Source organism: Peromyscus eremicus, chromosome 8b (assembly GCF_949786415.1).
Source record: "Peromyscus eremicus chromosome 8b, PerEre_H2_v1, whole genome shotgun sequence".
NCBI lineage: Eukaryota > Metazoa > Chordata > Mammalia > Rodentia > Cricetidae > Peromyscus > Peromyscus eremicus.
This window is the reverse complement of record NC_081424.1, coordinates 34,075,922-34,084,511: the sequence shown is the minus strand read 5'-3', so window position 1 is coordinate 34,084,511 and position 8,590 is coordinate 34,075,922. Positions and strand designations below refer to the sequence as shown.

The following is an 8,590-nucleotide window of genomic DNA, read 5'->3' as shown; positions in this document are numbered from 1 at the left end:
GAGTCACATGAGGAAGATGTTATCTTGTTTTTCATGGCTCAAGAGGACATTCCAGAACCTAAACCTGTACTTCGTTGTGTTATTTTGTTAGTCTGACTCCGTTTACCTTCATGCTTCAGGCCTCGCCTGTTTTGTGAAGATAACCAAGCATTTCTCACTTATAAGTCCTCTAAAATCTGGGCGTGATGGCACACACCTTTACTCCTAGCACTTGGGAGGCAGAAGCAGGCCGATCTCTGGGGGTCTGAGACAAGCACAGTCTTTCATAGCCAGTTTCGTGGCTACATACACCCTCAGCCCTGCATTTGTGAAGTTTCGTTTTGACCCTTTAAGGTTCTTATTAAGTTAATAATTTGTTTAAATTTAGAATTGTTTTTAGTGTAATTGATAAGGGTGTTTATAGAGCATGGAGGCTATAGAAATTATACCTACATCAAAAAACCCTGGGTTTTGTTTCTCTATTCTTTTTTTCTGACATTTTTCCTTTGCTCTTGGGGGAATTTCTAATTTTGTGTTTTTCCAGAAAAGTTCTGGTCAAAATAATTTTTTTTTTAAAATCAGAAACTATCTGCATAGTACTGGTAAGACAACAGCGTGGGTTTCACTTGACATGTAGTGGGATGACGAACAATTTTAGAGATGTTTTGGGTCACTTAAATCCAACGTCTACTGTTTTCCCCTCCTCACCTTCCTCTTTATTTCGGGAAAGCTGGCTGAGAATGGTGACCACATATACAGACGTGCCATCTGGAGTTCATTCGTCCCCTGGGAGTTGAGGCCTTTAGAACAGTAGCCGAGGTAACCTTGCCTGGCATGCTCAGTGTTCAAAAGTGCCTCCCTGGCACGTGGCTTTACTTTGGGAAAGAATCCATGGCAAACTTAGCCAACAAACGTAATGAGTGAAGCCCGTGGAGACTTAAAGGAAACCATCACAGTTGACACTCTCTGTCTCCTTTTTCCCGATGACACAGAGTGAGCTGAGGGATAAGAATCACACAGCCTTATTTTCGTACAAGTCCAGAGAAAGTACTGCTCCAAGTTAGAATTAATGACTGTGAGCGTGATGCACCTGCCTTCAAGGTCTCCCAACAGATGCTGCTGGGAAAAGTCTAAGGTTATCATTTCAACCACACATCACTGATTTCTTTATAATGCTGCCTTTATCACAGCTTTTTCCAATGACGGCTTTCTACTCCTAAACATCAACAGACCCCATCTTCACTTTATTTTTTGTTTGTTTGTTTAATTTGTTGAAATAGGTTCTCATTTAACTCAAGCTGACCTGGAATTTGTTCTGATCCTGTCTCCACCCGAGGAATGCCAGAATTGTAGGTGTGTGCCATTCTGCGTGTTTTACCTGGTACCCAAGGATTCATGTATACTAGACAGGCACTCTATCAAACTCAGCTATCTCCCCAGTCCATCATATCTGTTCTGTTTGCAAAAAAATATGAAAGACAGATAGGCAAGTCAGTTATAGGAGAGAGAGAGAGAGAGAGAGAGAGAGAGAGAGAGAGAGAGAGAAAGAGAAAGATTGGCTCACAAATATAGATGATAAGTCATTTTTAAATCGGAAAGATAGCACACATTAAATATTTATTAATTGTGTGCATGTGAGCAGGTGTGTGCATATACACACAGAGACCAGAGGAGAATTTTGCACAGTTAGCTTTCTCTTTCTACTTTCACATGGGCTCTGGGAATTGAACTCAGGTTTCCAGGATTCCACTGCAAGCACCCTTACCTGCAGAGCCATCTCATAGGTCCCTGATTTCTTTTTGTTTGTTTGTTTTTTAATTGAGGTGCGAGGGCTTGGTGGTACATGCTTGTAATCCCAGCCCTTGGGATGCAGAGGCAGGGAGATCAAGAGTTCAAGGGTCATAATGAGTTTGAGACCAGTGTTAGCTACAGGGGACTCTGTCTTAATAGAAAAATAATTTGAGAAACTTGGAAATTAAAGGAAAACATTCAAACAGTCTCAATAAGCATTGGTTCATATATTCATCTTCAAAACACAACTTTATATTATGATTCCTTTTATCAAGCATGATATGGATAATGCTTCTCCATATTATTAAAACCACCTCTTAGCCAAGTGAGATGGCCCATAACTCTAATCTCAGTGCATAAGAGGCTGAGGCAGGTGGACACAGAGTTTCTGGAAGGCCGGCCTAAGTAACATAGAGCCACAGTGTCTCAAAACAAATTAACAATGGCCGGGAGTAGTAACATTGGCCTTTAATGCCAGCACTCAGGAGGCAGAGGCATTTGGATCTGTGTGTGTTCCAGGCCAGCCTGGTCTACAGTGAGTTCTAGGACAGTCAGGGATACACATAAGAGACCTTGTCTCAAAACAACAACAAAAAACCTACCTGACAAATGGCGGTGTGTAGGGAGCATGTGAATTTTTTTTTGTTGTTTTTTTGAGACAGAGTTTCTCCGTGTAGTTTTGGAGCCTGTCCTGGATCTCACTCTGTAGACCAGGCTGGCCTCATAGAGATTTGTTTGGCTCTGCCTCCTGAGTGCTGGAGTGCTGGGATTAAATGTGTGAGTCACCACTGCCCTGCAACATGTGAATTCTTACATATCTCATTTACTCAGACTTTTTTTTTTTCTATCAAGTATTAGGTTAAGTTGCTTCCAGTAATCTGTTGTTGCTGTTGTTCTGTTTATTTATTTTTGATAAGAGGTTGACCTCGAGCCCTTGATCCTCCTGCCTCAGCATTCTGAGTACTGGGATTATAGGTGAGCCACTTAGCCCAGCTAGATTTATGAATTTTTTTTAGATTTATGAGTTACTTATTAGGACACATTACCCAAATTGAGATACATAGGGCAAGATTATTGAACATCTTAAAGCTCTGGAAACTTCCAAAATTTTTAAAAATTAATGTTTAACAGTCTACGAGAATGTTTGCTTTTTATCAAACCTGCGTTGAAATATTGTTATTTTAAAAATTAGGTCTCTATTTTATCTAGACATCATTTTCTTTCCAAATATAGACAGCCTAATTAAATATCATTATTGTTAGCCCATGTCTTTACATGGGAAAGAAAGATAAATGTGCAGTGTCTGAAATCTATGGATTAAGCATTTTCCCCTCTGGCTTTTCTGTGTATTGTCTGGTGGTGTGGGGGGAGTGTGGTGATGAATCTATGAACTAATTTTTGATCTGCATCAGCAATCTTTGAGGCAGATTTTCCATAGTATCAAGGGCTGATGCCTGACTCATCTGCAGGAGAATTACATAAATTGCTGGGTGCTGAGCTGTGGTCCTTTACTCCTCCTCGGCCATCTAATTATTGCAAGGTCAAATCTGTTAATCATCACCCAGATGTGCATCATGCTCATGTCCTGAACAGAATTTTTTTTTTTTTTGCATATAGATATTTCAATGGTTTTAACTGAGGGAACCAAGCATTGAAAACATGCTCAAGAAAGAAACTCCAAAGATTTATTGAAGCTACATTATTTACCTATTTATTGTGTGTACACCACAGTGGACATGTATGGAAGCCGGAGGACAATTTACAGGCGTTCTCTCATTCCACCATAGCGGGGAATTGAACTCAGGTCTTCAGGCTTGGCAGCAAGTGCCTTAACCCATTGAGCCATCTTACTGGCCCCAAAGGTTTTAATGAAGTTTTTCTTTTCTTTTCTTTTTTAAACCTAATTTCCCACTCCTGAACTTGAGACCTTATTCTAGCTATTCTCCACAGAGAACAAAGCCCCAATCTGCGCATGCCAGCACGTACCTGTACATAGAAACCAAGTGGAAATACGTGCACGGACATTGTCCTGAAAGAACCCACCAGAAACTTGCTGTAGTGGTCAGTAAGACATGGGGACACATCTTCTCTTCCCTGTCTGTGCATGTCATCTGATGGGAGCTACTGTTCCCCCTTGAAAATCATTTTAGGATAAGACTGGATCACTTCCACGAATGTTCTGAAGAGAGAGTCATCCATCTCCTGTAAGAAACTAAGCGTTTGTGAGACATGGAGATGGAGTCGAGACTTCTATGCAGTGACACTGTGACAGCAACAGGACAGAGTGACTTCAGCAGATGTTTAAGTGGGAGGCGGCTCTGACTTATTTTCCTTTGTGCCCTGGAAGGCTATAATGGTACTGGAGTCAACGGGGAGAGTAAGGCAGATTTGCAGAACAAGACGAGGTGACTGCCGAGCGCAGCAGATGGGAGACAAGGTGCTACAGATCCCTCTTTTATCTCTCTGCTTCAGCCCCCACCACGTGTAACTATAACAAGCAAAGGGCTTATTCTCATCCCACCACACACAGCGCTTAGAACTCTTGGGAGACCCTGAGGTATGCTGAAAATAAGGTAGCGTAAACATCCTCTGTGTCTGTTTATGCAGGAGCGACTTCTGGTTTTGAGCAGAGGCCCCTAATAAGATATGCACACAATTAAAGCAGATGCTTATCATCTACGCTGTATTTATTTGCTTGTTTTGGCTTTTTGAGACAAGGCTCCTCTCTGCCCCCGGCTGATCCCAAACTCTTGAGGTGACTGCAGTCTTCCTGTCTCAACCTCTTGAATGCTCAGGTGCACAGGTGGGCGCAACCACACCCAGTGTATCATTCTTCCATTTAGCAGGTATCCATCGATTGACTACTATGATCTACACTTTTATGCTGCTATACTAAGACGCTGGGGCTGGTTTCTGAATAATTCAGGATGCAGTCTGTCTGCACAGCTAACAACATCTAAATGACAAATAATAAGCAATAACAATGCTTTGTTTTATTCAAGAAGCACGTAATTTTTGCTTTCTCTCCCCTACTGTTTTTATTTCTATGTCCTAGAAATGAAGACTTGCCCTTAATTGTTTTTTAAACATAACTTGGTGGTGGTGGTGGTGGTAGGGGAGTATTCTGTCTTGTCATCCTTATTTTCCCAAAAGAAACTGATCATTAAAACAATCTATTTTGCACCATCTAGGAAGAAAGTCAATACTTTTTCTAACAAGAGTGAATTCCAGCCAGGCCTGGTGGCACACATTTGTGACCCCAGCGCGTGGGAGGCAAAGGTAGGGAGATCAAGGGGTCTTGCTGTCTTCCGCTATTGGATACTAGAAGCCAGCCTGGACTGCAAGAGACCTTTGTGTTTAAAAAACAAACAAACAGAGAAACAAACAAGTGCTCGCTTCGGCACGTACACTAAAATTGGAACGATACAGAGAAGATTAGCCTGGCCCCTGCGCAAGGATGACATGCAAATTTGTGAAGCGTTCCATATTTAAAAACAAACAAACAAAAAACCCACTTCAATAAACAAATAACCTAGGCTTGTTCAATCCCCATAAACTGCAAAATAATAGCAACAATAGTAACAGTAAGAACAATAATAGTGAATCTTAAAGAAGAAAGAAAAGAAGAAATGAAGGAAAAACCCTGTCTCAAAAAAGAGGAAGGAGGAAAGAAAAGAAAACAGAGGGAGAAATAATGCATTTACTTCTCCCAAGTTAATTGGTTCCTTAAGAAAACAGGACAGCGATAATAATCTCATCATCATGGAGACGGTATCAGTATAAAAGGAATCTCGTCGGGCGGTGGTGGTGGCGCACGCCTATAATCCCAGCACTCGGGAAGCAGAGGCAGGTGGATCTTTGTGAGTTCGAGGCCAGCCTGGTCTACAGAGCGAGATCCAGGAAAAGGCGCAAAGCTACACAGAGAAACCCTGTCTCAAAAAAAACCAAAAAAAAAAAAAAAAAAAAAAAAAAGGAATCTCTGTAAAGCACGGCGAAGAGCGAGTTCTTCCTCCTTGGCTTTGGGTACAGAAAGCCACAGATTGTTTTTCAAGGTTTTCTAAAAGCGCCCTTCACCTTTCCAGCCTTACTCAGCAGCACACACCTTCGCCCATTCTTCAGATAGTTTCCAGGCAGGTTGGGAAACTCAGCCCAGACGTGGGATGGGGTAATGAGGGCTGACTCCTGAGGGGGGGCCATTGAACTTCCGAGAGGCCTGAAAAACAGAACAAGTCAGAAAACGCTGGGGAGCATTCCTGCCATATCTAGCATGCTTTCTTTGGGCCAGGGCTTGTCTGCGGAATGGTCGTAGACCTTTGACTGTTTTCTAGAATTTTAGCAGATTGGGTCCTAGCAGGTTCTGCCTGCTCTTTGTTGTTTCCTAAGAGGTGTGGGGGCTTGGATCTTTACTCTGCCATATTGCTCAGACTGTGTGTGTGTGTGTGTGTGTGTGTGTATGTGTGTGTGTGTGTGTGTCCGTCCTCACTTCAAGTGTCATTCCTCAGGGGCTGCCTATCTTGTCTTGTTTGTTTTTAAGCATCTTTTATTACTTTTAACTATGTGTCTGTATCAGGGTATGTGCTCATGAGTACAGTGCCCACAGAGGCCAGAGGCCTTAAGGATCCCCTGGATCTGGAATTACAGGCGTTTGTGAGCCATGGGTGCTGGGAGTTGAACTCTGGTCCTCTGCTAGAGCAGTATGTGCTCTTTTTGTTTGTTTGTTTTTTCGAGACAGGGTTTCTCTGTGTAGCTTTGCGCCTTTCCTGGAACTCACTTGGTAGCTCAGGCTGGCCTTGAACTCACAGAGATCCGCCTGGCTCTGCCTCCCGAGTGCTGGGATTAAAGGCGTGCGCCACCACCGCCCGGCAGCAGTATGTGCTCTTAAGCACTGAACCATCACCTCTCAAGTCCAAACCTTGTATTTTTTGTTTGTTTGTTTGTTTGTTTGTTTGTTTTGTTTTGAGACAAGGTCTCTCACTGGCCTAGAGCTCACCAAGTAGGCTGGGCTGGCTGGCCCATTGAGCCCCAGGAATCTGCCGGTCTCTCTTTCCCTAGTCGTGGAATTATAAAAGCATGTCGCCACCCCCGGCTTCTGTGAGTTCTAGGGACCAAACTCAGGTCTTGGCGCTTGCAGCACAAACACTTTATCCCCTTTGCTATCTCAGGCTCCTCAGTAAGGTTTTAAAGGTTAAATTGTCCCGGATCCTGCCTCCTCTCAAAATGGGACAAATGAGTGTGTGCATTTGTTCTGAGGATGAACAGAGAAAACGAAAGAATAAATGTGTCTGGCTCTTTGTGAACATGTGATTAAAAAAAAGTATCAGTTAGAGGGTTAAGGGTGAAACGCGGTTGATAGCGTGCTTGTAAAAGCCCTGGATACTGTCTGCACTCCCATATAAATCAGGCGTGGCACTGTATCCTGTAATCCCAACCCTCAAGAATTATGAGGCAGGAGGATCAGGAGCTCAAGGATATAACTGACTATATAGCAACTTAGAGGAGGGCCTGGAGGGCACAAGACTGTCTCAAAAAAGAAAGAAAAAAAGTATACATGTCAGTAGTCGTTACTACATGTGACTTGAAATCCTTACTGTTACTTCCTGGAAAATTTCAATACTTCCTGTATTGAAAGGGGAAGGTAGTGTCATCCCTTCCTCAGTGGCAGCCTCTGGACCTCAAGTATCTGGATGCCTATTTCATCTTTGACCAGAGTCTAGATCCAAAGTTATGTTGAACAAAGACGGGATTTCTAAAGCTAGACCTGAACTAAAAGAACAAGAGAACACAAATTAAATTCTCATGAGGATAAAGGATGGACATGAAGGATCGGTCCTCTCCAGAGGCCCCTACCAGATAAACCGAAAAGAAATGCAGACAGAAAGCCAAAATAAAGCAGCACGCAGGTGCTCTCCCACCAGAACACCTAAATAGACCACCTGGAGAAGTCATGAAAATAACCCGCAAGGGGAAGCAGATTCCTTTTGGACTGCTCACAGACTCACGTTGGTTAACTTCTCAGAAGCAAGCGCTGAAGTAGTCCAGCTGGGATCAGTACCTGCAACTCTTAAACCTGGAATTCAGTACTCAGTGATGCATTCCACCCCTCCATGTGCTAGCGAGATGTTTTCCATTCCCTCGACTTTCTCCCACTTATTTCTTCACGAGCTTAATGACTTACCCACTGAATACCGAAGAGATGTTGGATAAAGAACCCTTGTGGAGACAGATGACTAGCTTGGCTAACGGCTAACCCAGTTTCGAAATGAGAAGCTTACGTCCCTGTTACTCAAAACTGTAAAAGATGTATCCATGGCCTGTCTGCTTAGGCAGGAAAGTTCACCCTGTGTTTTCCAGGTATTGCCTTTAACATGTGCTTCATATCAAATACGAGAAAGGTCAAAGGAAATCTTAAAGAAAAAAAAAAAATCCTGGCAGGATCCTCTATGATCTATTCTGCCCCAAATCTAGGAGTCACTGTGAAAAATGAGCTCAACATTCTAGACTCTTGGGATGGCCAGATTATGAGCCAGTTTTACAGAAGCATTTTTTAATGCAAGCCAAGGCATATCAGAAATATTTTAGATCCACAGACCATCAAGTACTGTACAGTTAGACTAGTACGGGGGGGGGGGGGGGCAGCAAATATTTAGTTCCATTTATCACAGGAAGGAAAAAAACACACCCATTTGTTGACAATTGCATTTGGCAAGCCAGACCCTATGGCTAAACTCTGAATGGAAGATTGAATATCAGGCCTTTCTTTTCTAAAAGAAAACCAAGCATGATAAATTACAGCACAGAGCAAACAGGAGAATCATGTTGG

The 8,590-nt window shown here is 42.8% G+C and overlaps 1 non-coding gene across 1 annotated transcript; it reads left to right on the top strand.

The window, feature by feature from the left end:
• Positions 1-5,158: 5,158 nt before the first annotated feature.
• LOC131918915 (U6 spliceosomal RNA) lies at positions 5,159-5,262 on the top strand. Its single transcript, XR_009381135.1, has one exon. It is a non-coding gene; the product is annotated as a U6 spliceosomal RNA (small nuclear RNA).
• The last annotated feature ends 3,328 nt before the right edge of the window (positions 5,263-8,590 follow it).